The following is a 19,593-nucleotide window of genomic DNA, read 5'->3' on the forward strand; positions in this document are numbered from 1 at the left end:
TATGTAATTACATCCTACTTAATCTTCTTAGGGTGTCCACTCGGCGATTCAAACAACAAGATAATAAGTCATACATATTCTTCGGCAGCAGGTCACGCAGGGCAAGATTCTACTTGATGACATCGATGAGAGAATTTAAACAGACTAAAATACCACTTCCAACTTTAACGTCAATCATACATTTTTTTTCATCTATACCGCAAGTGGTAAATCAAAATCAAAATCAAATCATTTATTCAGAAATTAGGCCTTCACAGGCACTTTTTCACGTCATAATCTAAATTAAATGATGTTTACCAAAGCTACAAACTACTAGCATTTCGGAACGACCACTGCTGAGAAGAAATGCCGAAAGAAACTCATTCAAACAGTGTTGGTCCCTATTATGCCAGAAGGGCTTAGCATTTTTTAAATATAAATTTATGTATAATTTTTTATCAGTAATATAACATGTAAGTACACAATAAAGTAAACAGACATGATACGGTGTCTTTACAATTATTATGCCGGCTTTATATTATCGCGATATAGTTCGCCGAACTTTGGCGAATACGGTATAGATTGCTGGTTTTTCAATGCGACAAATAAAAGCTCTCATACAAACTACACAATGTTTGTGCATTCCCGTCGCTATAGTTGTCGATACACCCGACCACCAGGGTTCGATTCTTAGTGCGGGCAAATATTTGTACCTGTTTTCAGATATCTGCCTGTTTTTCTTGATATGATGCGCTTATTTATTTAATTTGTGTCCATCAGACCCGCGATACATGTTTGATACTGAGCTTGAGGCGTTAGACAGATCATTTGTTTATTCATTTATAAGTACACACATGGTATACACAACCTCTAGCAAATATACAAACAAGTTTACTTCCAAAATATTTATTTTATTGCTTGCAATAAAATCAATGAGATCTATTTTATCGACATCAGTATACGGGCCCGAGAATATCGTCCTAACCCAATCACATTATAATGAACCAAAACGGGCCCCGCGCGTCTTAGGGGCCGTTTAGGGGGTTCCCAGAACACTACTTTTTGGTGTAAAATAAAGAAAGGAACATATATGGCACTATATACATTTGCAACTTTAGTCTGTTTCCAAAATTTTTCAATAAATTCATTTTGATTATATATAATATATGCAAAATACTGAACTGAACGAAGTTTGATAATATTCGGAATCTGAATGCACATGGGTTAGATCAGATTAAAATTGAATTAAAATTTTAGGAACATAATACAGGTTGCACATAAAGTTTAAAATGTGATCGGTTAGTTTTAAATTTTAATATATTATTGTATAAAATATTTTAATTTTTACCGATTTTTGACAATCCAAATATTTTTGGGCGGTTTACACTTGTAATATTTTTTGTTTAATATTTTATCTATTTTCAAAAGTCTGATAAATGTGAATGCCATCTTTAAACAAGATTCTTGTATTAAAAACCTTTCCAAAAATTTGAATGTTTTTATTGTCCTTTTTAACGAGTATATCGTTGCTAACACTGGTATTTGAATATTGTTCTCAGGCAGTTTAGTGGACCTACTACCTTTCTGCATTTTATGTAATTTATGTTTCCGATCATCAGGAAAATGCATTTCAGAGAAAAATGGTACCGCGTCAACTACCGTGGTTCCGGAAATTTCTGGCTTTTCTAAAAGTCATCAAAAGTAATTATTTGTAAGATAAATGAATATATTAGTAGCAGTAGGTGAATATAATAAAAAAAAGTGTTTAATTATTAAAGAACTAAGGAATATATATATTCATCACTCGGATCACAATCATAACCTGTTTTGATATACCTTTTGACTATGTACATTATGTACTTAATGGTAAGCCGATCTGGCATGATAGGGACCAACACTGTTCAAATGAGTTTCTTTCGGCATTTCTTCTCAGCAGTGGTCGTTCCGAAATGCCAGTAGTTTGTAGCTTGTGAGAAATAACTATAAATATAAATATTGACGAGAAAAAGTGCCTGTGAAGGTCTAATTTCTGAATAAATGGTTTGAATTTGAATTTAAATTCAATTCCTCTTTGTTCTCTGTCTCAATAAATCAGGATGCGTGATACTTCTTAACGTATATAATTCTGTGCTACCCGTAAAGATCGCCTTTTATCGCCATTTTTTTTTACTACTCAGCCAGTAAACGGGCATGCGGCAAGTAAACAGATTTCTAAAAACTTAAGAAAAACTAAACAAAGTACTCGATTACATTAAATCAGGGACCTCATATATCAAAATACTTATCTAAAGAGCTCGTATCAAATGTACCGCGTATTCCGCAGTTCAAACTACAAAGCAGAAATAAATTCAATAGAACGCACTCGAGTTTCAGTTGTAAACTTTATTTCGCGATTCCTCCATTGTAGCGATACTTCTAGTTTGCCTAGCTGTACTGTGTTAAACTTTTTGTGTAAAACATAGGTCCGTATCTAACTGGATACCGCATCGGATTTCCTTATGGGCACGAAGCGCGCGAGATATCTACAAATCCCAAAGAAATACCTAACATTCTTTCCAATTAGCAAACAAATAATCAAGACCTTTTGAAAAAAATATCATGTTCGTGGACAGAGAATACAATACGGAGATAAACATCCTGATATGTTCAACATAATGACATGTTCACTCATTATAATTACATAACAATAACAACAATACGAATCAGTGTCATGTAAATGTCGACCCACGCTATGATTAAATCGAAAAAGTCCATTACTTTGGCGATAATTACACATTTTAATGACCCATATTTTTAATGAAATATTATGTTTGTAAATGTAATGTAAAAATATTTTTCGTATTTTTATATACCCGTATTTTTATTAAATATTATGATAAAGTTACCAATATATTACTGAAAGAATGCCACATCAAAACCAATGCAATCTTAAATTATATTTAGGGTTGGAGGAAAATTTACGATGTAGTACACGTTGCGGTATCTAGCCGTATTAAATCCACGGTGTAAACGGTAAGATTCCTCGGACGAGTGGAAATTCTTTTGTGGTTCAAACAAGATTCTTTCTCCGTTCCGTTAGTTTGGTTTAGCTGGCTTAATGACCCTTCTGTCGAAATGGAACTGAACTTCGTAAAAGGTTACGTACAAACGCTAAATGTACTTTTAGATTTATGATATAATTTTACTAGCTTTTGCCAGCGGCTTCCCCCGCGTGATTTCCCACGGGAACAGTTATTTTACAACAGGATGAAAGGGACACTATGTCCTTCGTACTTCGAACTATATGTATGCAAAATTTCAAGAAGTTTGTTGTTTGGTCCAGTAGATAGAGCGTGAAATGGTAACAAGCAAACTTGCTTTCACATTTATATTATTAGTTAGGAAGGATTAGACTTATTTAGTTATTATGTCCTTATTTATTATATTGCAGCTTCGCTCGCGTGGGAATATCGGGATTTAAATAGTCCAGTACGTTATTCAGAAATAATGTAGCTTTTTAATGGTGAAAGAAATTTGGAAATCGGTTAAAAGATCGGTTAGTTCCGAAGTTACACACAAATTTACAAATACTTCCTCTTTATAATATCAATGAACATAATTTGTTTCCATATAGATTTATTTTATGACTGAAATAAATACTTAGTACTAAGAAATACAGGTTGAAATAAAATATTATTAACACGACAAATTAATACACAACGGAGTGTTATTCTGCCGTCATACGGAAAAAGAACGCATCTGACGTTTTTATCGAAAATGAGTTTCATACTGATTCGGAATCAGGAGAATAAGACGCATCTGCTAGTATTTTTAAAGTTTGCTAAAACAAACGCAACCTATAAAATCTGACTGCAAAATAGGACGTATCTGCAATATTTCACTAATGATACTAATTTGGATGGACCTTTCTGTTCTATAATAAATTGAAAAGACATATTTAAATAGAAATGTCTTTTTTTAACACAGTTTTTGTAATGTGTCATATAATGAAAAGGCATTTCTATATTGTAATAAAAAGAAAAGTCGGATTGGCGAAGATGTGCCTCTTTATGTTAGCATTGTTCACTTATGTATACCAGGCGTAAAACTACCTAGACGCAAGTGGCACTAGCGTCCTTTTTTCGTAGTATCCTTTGATGTGCGGGGACTGCGGGGTAAAGAGGAGTTCGTGGCACGTTGTCCGCACAATCAGTTGCGCCTAGGCAGCCGAGGCAAAAGACGACGTCTATGCGACGCTCGTCTCCGTGTTTTTTACGGAAATATGGTAAGTATATGCACGATATTTTCATGTGTAATATTCAATTTATAAAATTTATGACATTGCAAACGTTACTGCCTATCCAACATTAACCTAAAAATGTAATAATTGCTAATAAAACAAATCGCCTCAGCACGCCACGGGTTTAGATGGGTGGTATGTCTGAATGTGGTGGTGGTGATGGTGATATGTATGAATATTTACGCATAAGTAATCCCACTATAGGTTATATTTTACTTTATATTTATTTTATTATTATGCATAAGTATACGCATCCTGGCTTTGGCCTGGTTCCCAGTTAAAAATTTAGGTTTTGGTTATAATTGTTACAGTCTAATCAAGCGAGATCTTCGAGGTGCTCAAAAATAATTTCGTTAGTACAACCAACTAGTTCCAGTGAAACTAATTACTTGAATAACGAAATTTTGAATAACGATGCTATGGATAACCAAATGTTGAATAATGATACTTTTGAGATTTTGAATAGCCTGATTTTGAATAACGAGATTTTGAATGACGAGATTTTAAAATAAAAATTGATTTAATTGGATTTTGATTCAGACGATTCAATTTTTGATAAAGATTTTATACCTTCAAGTTTAGAACTGCAAAAAAGTTCCGAAGATTCAGACTGCTCAATGGACATCATTCCTAACTCTCAGCCGATTAATATTATCATTCCGGAGTCACCCGAAGAGTCTGATCAAGATAGTTTGGAAAATCTAATGAAGAAGGGCAAGTTAGGAAACGTAAAAAGTATGACAAGACACCAGCACAGAGGAAACAAATGGAAAAAATTGCAAATATGGAAAATAAGTATCAGTTAAAACCTGGATGTAATATGATTACTAAGTCAAGATTAATAGGGATTAAGCAGCCATGAAAACATTTATTTAATTAGAAAGAAGAAGTAATAGAATAAGTTTTTTATGTAGTTGATTTGATTTCAATTGGAGTGATCTCAAACAATTCTTTTGGAATGTTCACTAAATCCCAAGCATAATTTCATAGAATTTCAAGAAGTGGGCTCTCAGGAACATATGTATACTAATACTCTGAATTTATTGAGCTACCAAAGCTGTGATTGTCGTTTTAGTACTGCAAATTTTTAAAATTTGCAAACTTTCAGTATAAGTATAATTTCTTATTAGACTTTTGTGATGTTTAATTATTATGTCAATATAAAAGAAATTATTTCGTAACGTGTTTTTTTTCATTTTGTTTTAAACTCCAATTCAAAGATGAAAAACGAAAAATTTTAATATAATACATTTCTTTAATAATAGTAATAATAACTTGAACAGCAGCTAATGGCTAAAAATGTGTTTGTTAAATAGTAAATTACAACCAATTTTTACATTCTTACTAAGTAGTAAAGACGGCTCTTAAAGTTTCTGAGTTGAAAAGACACATATAGCCATATACGTCTTTTCAATACAGTATTCAAGATTTTTCTATATTTTTTTTACTAAGAAGAAAAATAAAATTTTAATTATTAACGATATTAAATAAAAAATAAATATAATAAATACGTATACCCATAGATCTCACTTATTTACACATTTTACAACCGTAAAAGTATATAATATCTTAACCTCTTTCGCGCAGCAAACTTTTTAAATTGAAAATCACAAACTATTTTTTTTCTCCGTTTTCAAGTTAGTGCAGAAACGTCATTTCTCCGTATGACGGCAGTATTGACGTTTCATTAGGAGTACAGAGTAATTGAAACACAGAGACTAAGCTTATATTTACACTTAACGGCTTATATCTGCAGCTATGTCACATTTTCACGTCTATGTATGTAAAGAAAGTACCGCTTTCAAACAAAATTTAGGTTTATTTCAAATTAAAAAAAAAAATCAATTATTGCTACTATAAAATCAAGTCACATTCTCTGCTAGTTTACAAAAAAAAATAATTTTAACCTTCCAGCCAAATTCTTAACATTTTTTGACTAACGTAGGTTGTGTTTATACACAATTGACCGATGCTATTGAATCTCTCATCTGAGCGTTTTTCCAGTTTCTACTCAGCCTTCTCCTATTTTTTGTCCACTTCACACGGTCGTCGGCATCCCTAATTATCAGACCATTGGCCTGCATCATCCTTAAAATCAAGGCTGCACTTCTTGAGTCTTCCCCTTCTAGCCTATAACTGTTCTAGACTTCATTTTATTCTAATCTGTACCATTACGTTGAGACATTACGTCACATGTGTCTTAGATTAGACTTATCAACTTCATATACAGCCCAGTCTAGGCTGTAGCTAATGGATGAAATTGTGAATGTTAATTTTCCCACCTCGATTTGAAGCCGAAGGTTGGTAATGTACGGTACGATGCGTGTGGCATATTGCCATGTAGATTACTTAACAAGAATACTTCGCCCGGCGATTATTAGATGTTGACCGCAACTAAAACCACGGTATAAAGCCTATGTCACTCTTCAGCTCTCATTATCTCCAGACCAAAAAAATGTTAAAAAATCACATCAAATAAACAGTTTCACATTTATAATTATTAGTATAGGTGGAGATACGCAAGGACAGGGATGGCGTAGTTGAGGCGAGGCCTTTTGCTCAAACTTTTGACCTCAGATTTTCGATAAAACTGAAGGCATAGAAGAGTGACCGTTCATGCGGTCGGTGTGTACTCACTCAGCATTCTAGGCACGTAATGAAACGCCTGCAGCGACTGACGCGTCGACGTTTACCTTCGCCCTGTATCAATATTTGTATCGACTTCTGTTCACAGCGCGGAAAGAGATTGTGATAAGACAAGTCAGATCAAGCGTATCTTCCTCATTCTTGCGTGTTGCTATTTTCTTAAGTCGAGAAACTCAGGGTTTGTGTGAAAAATAATCCATAAAATTTTGAAGAAGATCACAATCAGGCAGTTTGAGATGACTTGTTTTTACTTCTTACTTCCCTCGAGAACTAATTATCGGCAGTTAGGACTCTTGATTGGGCCCTTTCTTGCGGAGTAAGGAAGGCTGTTTATTTGAGCTTGACAGCTTCTTCAGTTAGCGGAACATCGCCTATGGTATATAGCAGGTCACGCATATTGACCCTGGGTATCCCATGAACTCGTCTCTAGTTGAAGCAACGCCATGACACTTCAAAAAACGCTGGCTTGCACTTTATTCAGCTTTCACGCTACTGTGAAAAGCACTGTTAAATGTTACATTAACCGCCACATACTAATGCATTGGCTAATTATACGTTATTGATATTTGCAGAATGCATTATATGCAACTAACTGGCGTCCAGTGGTGGACGCGTTTCAGAAATGCTCAATTGGGGAGAATATTGTTTAATTAAATTATATTGTTCGTGTTGCGGCCGGCAGTGTGGCAACCCCGGATGGGGAGGAGTGGCGCTTTGATGGAAACACATATACTTCGCCATTCTTTCTTTTTTGTTTACCCAGGGGAATGCTTCTTACGCACTGAGTGTGGGACTCCTGGGCCGTTAGTCAGCCCAGCCTAACCACTAAACCCCTGGGGCGTTTCCACGCTGCCGTTATGGGGGACGTCACGGGGTCGCTAGGCCTTTCACCGCGACGCCCCCCCGGCCGGCCTAACCACCCGCCCCTTACGCCACGCGAGCGTGGCGCGGACACACAAAAAATCTTGGGTGCCACAGGGCACCCAAGTCTGCCCCTGCACAGGCGCAAGAGGTGATAGGCAGGTGACACCCCATTACACCCGATACAGAGGCAGCCACCCTTCGGCCGCAGAGGACAGGGGATCATTGAGAGACATACCGACGCTCCCCTTCCCCTGCGGCTCCACCGCACCGTGTTCAGAGCCACGGCCGCGCTGTGGTCACGGAGGACAAATCCCCGCAACCCCACCTCTGGTCCCCTCTGGTTTCCACATCCAATGGCAGTACTACCGAGGGGACCGTCCACCAGGCCCAGAGCACCCACCAAAGTCTCTGGCCTTGGGTTCCTCTTGGTTCACCGGGGTGACTGGTTGTGTCAGACCAGCCCCCCCGGTTACTAAGCCCCACCATCGCGACAAGATGGGAACTCGTCGGGGGGATACTTCGCCATCCTACCTTTTCCCTTGCTCGCCTCATTCGCACTCTGTCACTCATTCATCTAAGCGTCTTCCTGGTATCTAACTTCCTCAACCGCAACGCATCGGAATTAGAAGTGCCACTACAACAAGAGCCTATTTAAAATGAAATAAAAAATATAATAAGACAACAATTTGAATAATTGTAACTTAAAATAGTTGTAGTGTTAACCTTGTAGTTAGATGCCTTTATTACATTGAGGCACTTTAGGAGTTAATTAATATAAAACAATATCTGTAAAGTTTTAGAGGAATATGAAACAGAACTCCTAATGAATGGCCCGAAACTTTTGATTGGCGGACAAAACCTTAATTTTCTGGTGTGTTCTCTTTGGGTCTTATGAATCCAACAGGAACTGTGAAACTGAACAGAAAAGAGATCATTAGCAACTCCTTTTTTAGTGTCTCGAAGCACTGTTAGAAATGAGAGGATACTTTTAAATATTGGTTTCTAGACAACATAAATGTGCTAAATATTCTTTGTTGATAAATGCAAAATAACTTTAATAAGGTGGTATCAAATAGAATAATGCTAGATAATTCTAATGAGAAAAAAAAGTACTTTTTTCGATTGTAATCCACTAGCGACCTGCTCCAGCTTCGTACGATTGCAATATTATGTATGTAAACCTTCCTATGGAATCACTCTATCTGTCAAAAGAACCCGCATCAAAATCCGTTGTGTAGTTTTAAAGATCTAATACGTATAGAAAGATAGCGGGAAGAAACTTTGTTTTATACTATGCAGTAATCAATTCAACGAATTTATGTCTTAATGTCATGTATTTCGTTTATTTTTTAGACTTCCTTGTAGTCAATGGCTGCCCAAAATAACTCAATTCTTTCTTCCTTTTGTGGGGCATACACGCCACCCACGCGTCGCGCTGACTGCTGAAGGCGTGGGTGGGGTATGTTTCCTCCCTGGTGAAGATATCAGGAGACATGAGGAACACGCCTTAATTTTCTTTGTTAAGACTGTCGCTCGAATAAACTTTACATATATACATTCATTTGCATACGCAAGTGATTTCAACCGTGATGTGTTCGTAATTGACTTTCTCGACAAACTCAAGATTCCAGTTTTATAAAGAAACACGAAGGAGGAAAAACATACTTGAATTTTAAGGAACAGTAATTTTAGGTAAAGATTTAGTAAACAAATATATACGTAAAAACGAGGCTTATGTCCAGGAGGATCGGGGCTGCATTGGTTGAGTGTATTCGGGTTCGAGTTTGTAGACGTTTGTTATGACGACCTCGGTGGCGCAGTGGTAAGATTCTTGCCACTGAACCGAGAGGTCCCGGGTTCGATCCCCGGTCGGGCCATGATGGAAAATGATCTTTTTCTGATTGGCCCGGGTCTTGGATGTTCATCTATATATGTATTTATTATAAAATATAGTATCGTTGAGTTAGTATCCCATAACACAAGTATCGAACTTACTTTGGGGCTAGCTCAATTTGTGTAATTTGTCCTAGTATATTTATTATTATTATTATTATTATTATTTATTGTAGAATGCACATTGGTATCGCGTCTTTATTCCTTACGAGGTAGAAAAAAAAGATCAAAAGCCACAAATTCCTTTCATTTCCCATGATCGAATTTTACAATCTGCGCCCGTGGAGAAGCTTAAGTTGGTAAATTTTGCTTTTATTTCAGTCCCAAGCATATTAGACTTGTAGAATTCGGTTGCACTTATCATTCATGCAGTTTAGCATAAACTTTGCGGACAGTAACAAGCATTAACAATTTTAGTTTGAGCAGTTTCGGGTTAAGATAACCTACCTTGAATAGTATCAATTATATATTATATTAACAATACTGAACTATACTAACAATTATATAACTATACGAGTATAGTTGGTCATTTCAAAACGTAGATTGATAATAATATTTTATTTCTTTATTTTATTGGAAATTTTGAACTCAAAGAGATTGTAATTAATTTTGTAATTAATATTTTTTTTGTAATTAATTAGCTATGCCGAAATTCCTTCGTGGTGAATCAAAGACATGAATTTTGTGAAACATCTTTCCTTTATGTAGAAGATTTTAATCATAGATTATTATATTTTATGAAATAATACACTTTACTTTTTGACGCTGTATATGAACATATTTGAGATAAAAATTACTGCGCCCCGTTTTACACAACACTAAAATATTAACATTTATGAATCTTTATGTTATAACGAGTGAAGTATTGAACACTTTTTATGAAGTCGTAAGTTTGATTATATGTATTTCGGTAGCTTGTTATTTTTTTTTAGTTATATATATTGACTAGCTGCGCTTCAGGGCTTTGCTCCCGATGGAATTTCGTATCGGCAATATTCGATGGCGCCGACCAGCGATGTCGATAAAACCGAATGAAAACATCAGTCATATATTTGCATTGCTACTAACACACTATTTAAAGTAAAAAAAAATGACATGACCTATGCTATTTCTTTCGTAATATTTGTAATCTAAAAGTCAAACAATAGTGGACGGCTTAGGCGTGTTGCGATTGCTAAAATATACTCACGATATTTTTGGTACTGCGCAGGTTTGGTACTCTTTTGACTATGTACATTATGTACTTATATATACTATTAGAAAGAAAAAAAAAACATTGTAAGAAACAATAATGGTAAGCCGATCTGGCATGATAGGGACCAACACTGTTCAACTGTTCTTTCGGCATTTCTTCTCAGCAGTGGTCGTTCCGAAATGCCAGTAGTTTCTAGCTTGTGAGAAATAACTATAAATTTAAAGATTGACGAGAAAAAGTGCCTGTGAAGGTCTAATTTCTGAATAAATGATTTGAATTTGAATTTGAATTTGGTACATTGTGGTGATTGATAAAAGTAGTACATCGTTTACTATATAACACAAAAGCTGACAAATAATAATAATAAAAAAAATCCATACGCGCCTTCTCGACTTATACGGCTCGAGGCGACAATAAAGCTTATATCTGGGTATGATCGCGGATATAGTCTGCCGCCGCCTTAATAACTCATATTTCTATCACAGTAAATCGCGACAATGACACTAAGCGCAGCCACGCACTGTACGCGGTGAACGCTCGAAAATTGTAACGATATGTCTCGATATTAAAATTATCATTATTAAGAACTATAAGCTATGACTGAGATGGGAACAAGTATTTTTTATCTAGTAGTGTTTTTTAAACTTTTGCGCTTTGAACATTAAACAAAGAAATAGTCGTGCTAAATCCCAATAATATAATTTACCTATGTAGTTACTATTTAGTAGTATACAAGTGCGCGCGGTTCACCTGAAGGGAAGTAATGTGGTCACCGGTGTATGGATGCCTGCAAAACTCACGCAAGTGCGTTGCCTACCCTTAAATTTGACGTTCAATTCAATTTTGACGTTCACTTTCACAACCAAACAAAAATTCCAATCAAAGTTGACTGGTTCAACGGGGGTTAAATATACCAACAATAAAGTTCCGAGTACTAAGATCGCCAACCAAAATTGGAGCGTTTTTCTTAGCTAGTGCATAGTCACTTTCCTGCATGCCCTCTGTGCATGGCTCCCTTGGGATCTGTTCTCTTACGACCGGATTTTAACTACGCTACTCACTTACCCGCCGTCCTTGATGAGCGATGGAACGATGGACGACGCGATGTGACGCTATACGATGTTACGGGGATAACAGGGGGCGAGGTGAGGGTTTGCATTTCACTTCACACTATCGAATCGATTCGAAGTGCGACGCAGCGATCTGTGATTGGTAAGCTGCTTCCCACTCACGCACACAATCGATTCAGTCGTGATATGTAAATAATAAAGTTGCACTACGCACACAGTGGCCACTATTCAATGAATACATTCATTATTAGCGCAACATGCGACACTACACGACACATCGCCCTGTCTTAGTGTGTTTATCGCTGAACTAGGACCGGCTCAGTTATCCAGATTTCTAAGAAGATTGGCATATTAAACAAATATCTCGTATGTTTCCAAGAAAACATTATATGGACGGGTGAATGTAAATTACAATGACAAAATATTTTTGTCAAGGCGCATTTACACCAAGCGAATCACTCGCTTGGTGTTCTCTTGGTGTTCACTCGCTCATTCTATCCCGACTCTGGCTGTCCAACCAATGGCTGGCCATAGCCCGTGGCCAGCCATTGGTGAGCCGCCTGAGTGGGGACAAAATGACAATTTACTCATTTGGTGTAAAGGAGCTTTTACATATTAAATATGTATAGTATAGTGTGTATTTTGTTAAGCGTATAAACTATTTCCTTTGCAATTTCACGATAAAAATGTTGAGTCTAACATTTGATTAGTAGAGAATACCACATGGCGTTAAGTCCACCATTTGTACATAAATCAATAAAATTTCATCCCTCCTCGTGTTTCGAAGGATAAACCTTTGAATGCAATTTCGAATTTTACTAGTTTTAACTGGTTTTTACGATTGTTTTAATAGGCTATCCATAGTATTCATTACCTTTATTCGATTGACTTCCAGTAGAGGGAAACAACATGAGGTTTAGAAACCTGCGCGCGTTCTTCCATTTCATTCACAATCAATTTATTGTTAGCGATAATGGAGTCGAATATCCGCAGAAGAATCAACTTTATTATAATTATTGCATATAAACGTATCGTGTGCGCTGAAATAAAAAGCTTTTTGTTTGTAGGTATAACAAAGTTTAGACGTGTATAAAATACATTTTTCTCTTTCAAACCAAATTGCAAAAGCAACACACGAGTATGTTCCTTGTGTTCGAGCCGCTGAGTAACTGATCCTGTTTTTGTTTCCCAAAAACATTTGCTTTAAAAGAAACGAAAACTTGATCCCATTTCCCCTCGTTACTCATTTCGTCACCGCGTTTCCAAAGAAAATAACTTGATAAACTACCAAAAGTTCTTATAAAGATCTCTTAAAGCCATTGGGAAGGAAACATTCTGTAGAGCTTTAGCCGAAATCTTCTGTTCGTAGTTTGAACAACATGTGGCGTTAAAACTGAGTTGCGAAAAACAGCAAAGTGTGGTGGAAAAAAATATGATTTTGATATGTTGAGTTGTGCGGAAGTTTCAGCTTTTTTGGGAGAAATTACTTAGTATTGTGATAAGAAGTATACTGTAAAATTGTCTTGTTAATTTTTGCTCAAGTCCTCAATTCTTGCACGCATTGATTTAGAAATGTAGAATATGTAGATTAGATATATATATTTAGAAATGTATATAATCGCTACGAAAAGTTAGCAAATATTTTTTCAAGTACAATGAAAGTCTATTAAAAAAACTAAAGAGGAAGATCAAACCAATCGTAATACAGACAGGAAAGTAAAAAAGTGTTGAACCGGACTGAAAGTAAAAAACAATAGTTAGCGAAGTCCGGGCGGGAAAAGTAGCACACGCCAACTCTAAAACAAGCTGCCAAAGTTGGTTACGGTCACAGACGGTCTAGTTCGTTGACGATGTAGGCTAGATATTTTATATCTTAGGCCGGCCCGGGTGAAGCTAGCTTCAGCTACACACCAGTGGTACTAGTGTCATCTAAGTATGATGATATTAGTACCACAAAACACATCTATTTACTAGTTTAAACTATACTATAACTGCAGTTCGGACTTTTTAATCATTGGACTTTTGTCTACATGCTCCTCAGTCCATGATACTGAACAACTGTTGATGCTCCCGTCAAAATTTAAACCCGAAATTGCGATAAAAATTTAGCTAATCCATATATTTTCTTCAAATGAGAATATAGATAATTAAAACTACGTAACGAACGAATTTTTTTAATAGAGTAAGTATGATTACCTGATTTTAAACTTTCGCGTTTCATTATTAATTGTTTAATACGGCTATTTAACGCGCACGTACCTTTTACGTGTGTCGTGTGAGAATGTGGTACCTGAGGTAGTTTTAGGTGTATAAATTAATATGGTTTTAACCGAACGAAGTCGGGACGAGCCGCTAGTCCTATCCTACCTATTTATACTAAATACGACAATAAGTAAAGTCACCTCTTCAAGTTTTATCGACTCAGCGCTCTTCCTGAAATTTCGAATATGGATGATACGCGAAACAATGGTCCACCAACCAGAGATGCCGACGACCGTGCGAAGTGGAGACGAAAAAGTAGGAAGCGGACCCGCTCCGACGCCCTACGGCTAAGGAAGGAACCGTATCGTAAACATATAACTATATAATTTTATAACAGTAGTTCAACAGTACATTATATAACCGTAATGGACTGAGCATGTAGACAATAGGATGCCAATTAAAAATCAATTAAATGTCAGATCTGTTCTCTAGCATGTCTGTGGCGATGGCGACGTCTTCCTAACTCTGAACTTGCCTCTCATTGCGAAAGAAATAGATTCGAGCCTGGCTTGTTGATTAAAATAACATTTTGTGTGAGTCGGCACAAACTTGACTTCTACACTTAAGAGGATCAACTCATAGAGTGTTCCAATTAGATATTTATGTTGATGATCGTAACCTATGGAAACACATGAAACATTATAATTTTTTTGCTGTTTGAGTTTTTTATTATAAAACAATTGTTATTTAGATCTACGTCAACTGCATGGTTCTAAACATTCGGTCTTCGCTGTGATAATTATATTACCTATAGGTACTGAAGCGTCATGTATGTGATTGGAGCTACCAGTGAAGTATTAGACGCACCCTGCTTTGGTGTACTCATTGCGGGTCCATTTCCGTAAACAAAAATACAAATATTTATTTAGCAATTTTTATGTTTGGGCATCGATATTGGAATTCACAAAATTTGAGAAGTAGGAAGTAGGTGATCTAGATAAAGCGCAACGTCGAAATTATGTGCGAAGAATTTCGCTAACGTATGTTTTGAGTGTTGTTGGGAGAATAATTACAATTTAGCGAGAAGCGGTCCATATTTGGTACAACCTCTGCTTCTTAGTGAATTCTTGGAAATATGATAATGTAAATACAATCACGCATTAGTCCCCTTCTATTATTTGAATTTACGTCCATTTCTATTTATATACCTCAAGTTAGCTAATAAGAAAGATAAAAATACGTCACAATATGTATGAAACATACCTGTAACAGCAACTAAATTCACGACAAATACCTATTAGGCCAGCAATTTGTATCAAAGAGTAAAAACAAAGTCCAAAATTAAATTCCCGCCATATCCCGGCATTCCGGAGCTCTGGGACAAAGTTCCCGGAAGCCGGGAACGGGAATAAACACGCATAATTTTAGGCAGAGATATCAAAGTTAATATTCATATCATCTCCTTTTACTTGGATAGATGAAATCACGGTGGAATTAGTAATTTCAATTCAGTAGATGTGTCGAAGTTATAAAATTCAGTGGTTATATTCTAAGTCGGGAAGTGATACAGAGCGAAAGAGTGACTCAATCAAATCAAGCAAAGAACTATATATTATCTAGGCTATTATTGATGTATACAATTAGGAACAATAGTATAACACATTTAGAGTGAATCTAGATGTTGACTCATAGCATTTATATATTTTACAAGCTTTTATTTAACTTGCAATGTATGTTAGTATATGTACGATCTGGTGGAATCTTGTAGCTCAATTTTGAATCAGATATCATCAACCGATCGAGCTGAAATGTTGTAAACACGTTTAGTTTGATTGAAAGTGTGTTATTATAATAATCATGACCTGGTTGAACTCCCAGGAACAGTTTATTATACGGACGTGTTTTTTTTACACGCATCTTTATGACAAAATATAAAAGCTTGTGTTAAAATATTTTTTACACACAGTACAGGGTCGTTGACTTTTTCGCATGATCCACAAACACAATTTCGACTTTCGACTGATCAAAATACATCGTCACGATGACTCGGGCATTGATAGAAATTAACGGAGGTGTTAGGTTAGGTAAAAGATTGCATTTCGCGCCATTTTTACACAAATATCCGGCGAGGAGTACGATGACTAGTAGACTAGGGATGGGAGGTCAATTTCATTATATCGATAAAGACTAATGTTTGCTTTGTAAATAACCAACGCCAACGAATAAAAAATTAATTTAAACTTGCTACAGTGACGAAAATAATGATTCAAGCGCACTTTCGTTAAGTAAACACATATGTATATGCAAATAAGTACTAATATCTCTCTTATCTGAGCGTGTTCCCGGTTCCTTCCTTAGCCGTAGGGCGTCGGAGCCCAGGGTCCGCTTCCTACTTTTTCGTCTCCACTTCGCACGGTCGTCGGCATCTCTGGTTGGTGGACCATTGTTTCGTGTATCATCCATATTCAAAATTTCAGGAAGAGCGCTTGATATTAATTTATACACCTAAAACTACCTCAGGTACCACATTCTCACACGACACACGTAAAAGGTACGTGCGCGTTAAATAGCCGTATTAAGCAATTAATAATGAAACGCGAAAGTTTAAAATCAGTTAATCATACTTACTCTATTAAAAAAATTCGTTACGTAGTTAATTATCTATATTACACATAGGGACAGACAGCGGGAAGCGCGTTTGTTTTATAATAATATATAGTATTATACAGGACTATACCAACAAAAATGTTAGTGTGACAACGTCACTATAACTCCTCATATTATGCCTTCTCGCATTTCCTGTAACATGATAAATCACCTTTAGTTCTGTCTGACAAACAGACAGGTACACTCTGCTGCACATTAGACATGGCAAATTCAACGCACAATAAAATATTTTATGATAATGCCGTGAATCTCATACCAGTGTTTGTAACTAGCACACGGGAATAGAAGTTTCAACTAGCTGCGAGAAAGAGTACGCACATTATATATTCTCGTGAACTTCCGCATTTATACATTTGTTGGATATAGTATCGTTGACAAAAGTCTTAAATTTACTTTTGGGCGTAATTAATCAGCGTGATTATTTATATCAAGCAATCATTAATTCTACTGGCGAAACGGACAATATTTTATAATGGAATTTGCACTTAGCACAGAGCATAAAACATGTGCTGGAAGATTATGGATTTTTTCAAACTCGAGCTTATTAATTTTGCGAATGAATCATGGAAATCTTGTTTCTATAGAATTGGACTAATATTTTATTTCAGACTATTTTTGAAAGTAAATAAAAAATAAATAAAATATGTTTATTGGGTATCTATGAATTACAATGGTTGTGCATGTTGCTGGAGCCTCCTTTTAAGCAAAAATATGCTTGTGCCAGGAGACTCCGCTCCTTCCTTCCTATGTTATTTAATGAAAGTAGACAGATAACATTTCCTATCATACACTTCTGACTAACCTTATTAAGAAGGTAATTTAGAAAAATATGATATCCAGGTCGTAATTTGGCCAGTTTTATTTAGAACTTTTTGAACAGTTCATGAGTTTTGGACAACAGTTCTATAATACGAGTACAGGCATTTGGTATTGTGCGCAAAGTTCATAAGGCGATTATGCTTTGTTATTTTTGCATTTGAATGACTATTTAAATATAATAAAACGCTGTTAAAATAATTGAAAAACGATGGCTACAACACGACTGGTTACAAAATTAAACATTCACAATTCTGTTTCATTCTCTTCAATAAAACGGTTGGCTGGCGTTTAAAAAACCTACCACAATTAACCGAATTCTGTAAAATGAGTGACGTTACATTAATATTTTTCGGAAAACCGCATCCTTTCACAATAAAATCGAAGGCCATTTCTGAACGAAAACAAAATTGAATATTATCTTAGTATCATACTGTTGGTTCATTAAAGCAATTTGTTCGCATAAATTGATGTATTCCACATTTATCGAACACACTAAGATTTTATAATACGACGTGTATGTTAGTGGTGCGTTCGAAAATTTTATATTTATAGCGTGGTTCCGACGGGTAATACCCGAACTGATTTATTGAGAGATTTTATTTAATTTGCAATGTAAGTCCTTATGTCTAGTCCCTGAGTTGGTATGTCTCTATGTCATTCGGGTGGAATCTTGCAATTCATTTTCAACCATTTGAGCTGAAATTTTATAGACACTTTTAGTTTGGATGACAATGCTAATGCCATCTGACCTGATGGTGCACCTAGGATCGGCTCCAGACGTGGTCAACGGTTTACTGCAAGTTCATAATTTTTTTCTCATACATAGAATGCAATATGATTTCTCTGACAACAATAAAGACTTATACCAAAAATGTAATTTTTGTTAAAAACTTATTTACAAACGCTAATATATGCATAAGTCTGTGTTTACAAATAATATTCTAAGCAAAAGTTACCATTAATAGAAAGTTTAATCATTAAAATAACATCCATTCCACCATAAAATTACCATCGGACTGTATAACTAATATTTAATAAAACAAAGTCCAAGAACCCGTCTCGCACATGTTAAAATATATCCCAAAAGTTGGCAGATAAATTTGAATACGCAAGACCCGCGAATTTCCCGCATTTTTCGCGACACCCCCCCATGTATATTAACGAAATCCTAAGATGCCTTACTGCAAATACGTTTCGATTTTAAGTTTAAGTCTTATAGGTGTATAAATAGTTTATTTTCAAATGCTTCTCAACCGTTTTGCATTAGAAAAAAAACTTTTAAAAACAATACACAAGTTGTGCTGGTTTTGATCTTCCGCGACAATACTGGACGCAAATAAATAGGTGCCGAACTTCGCAAGGAAGATGCGCCGAATTGCTGTGCAGATGGAACTTCTCGGACAGTCCTCTGAGTCCCTGCAGGGAGGTCCGAAGTATGCGGCACGTCACTGACCTCTGCCCATTATACTCTATTGAAGGCGGCATTGTCAGGATCCACGAAGCCGACAATGTTCTCCAAAAATTGATTGATAGCTTGCCTCTCGATTTTTAGTCCTAGTTTGTGTTGTATGGGAAAAAAAGAACATTCGCAAATAATAATATTAATAATCTGTGCGATGGTGCAGTTCCGGAAGAAATTTTCATATTTTTCAAAAATTGAACTGAAAAAGGTTTTTTTAAATATTTGTTTAAAATATATATTACGTACCTATATGGGCGTTTTCCCGGATTCTTCTTGGCTTTCTTTTTAGCTCTTTTGTCCTAGGAGTGAAGCCATTAGCACACGTAACCTCGACGACTTCTTGGTTTAGCTCCTTTTGCTATCATCAGGCGGAGTCGGAATGGTCAGGTATTTCTTCCTTAGGTAATTTGTCGGTTTACGCAAGTTGAGGCTAAATAAAATTATGTGGTAATCTGAGTTAACCATCACATTTTTATAACTATACTAACCTATCTTTCATTATACATGGAATAAAAAA

The 19,593-nt window shown here is 35.9% G+C and overlaps 1 protein-coding gene and 1 long non-coding RNA gene across 2 annotated transcripts in view; both read left to right on the forward strand.

The window, feature by feature from the left end:
• side-II (sidestep II) overlaps positions 1-19,593 on the forward strand; it is a 458,967-nt gene that overhangs the window by 125,101 nt on the left and 314,273 nt on the right. The gene's annotated exons all lie outside the window — the stretch shown is intronic.
• On the forward strand, positions 3,693-4,751 carry LOC135309794 (uncharacterized). The gene is made up of 2 exons (XR_010370008.1): positions 3,693-4,243; positions 4,570-4,751. It is a non-coding gene; the product is annotated as an uncharacterized LOC135309794 (long non-coding RNA).

The sequence above is a fragment of the Plodia interpunctella genome, chromosome 1, assembly GCF_027563975.2.
Source record: "Plodia interpunctella isolate USDA-ARS_2022_Savannah chromosome 1, ilPloInte3.2, whole genome shotgun sequence".
NCBI classification, from domain to species: domain Eukaryota; kingdom Metazoa; phylum Arthropoda; class Insecta; order Lepidoptera; family Pyralidae; genus Plodia; species Plodia interpunctella.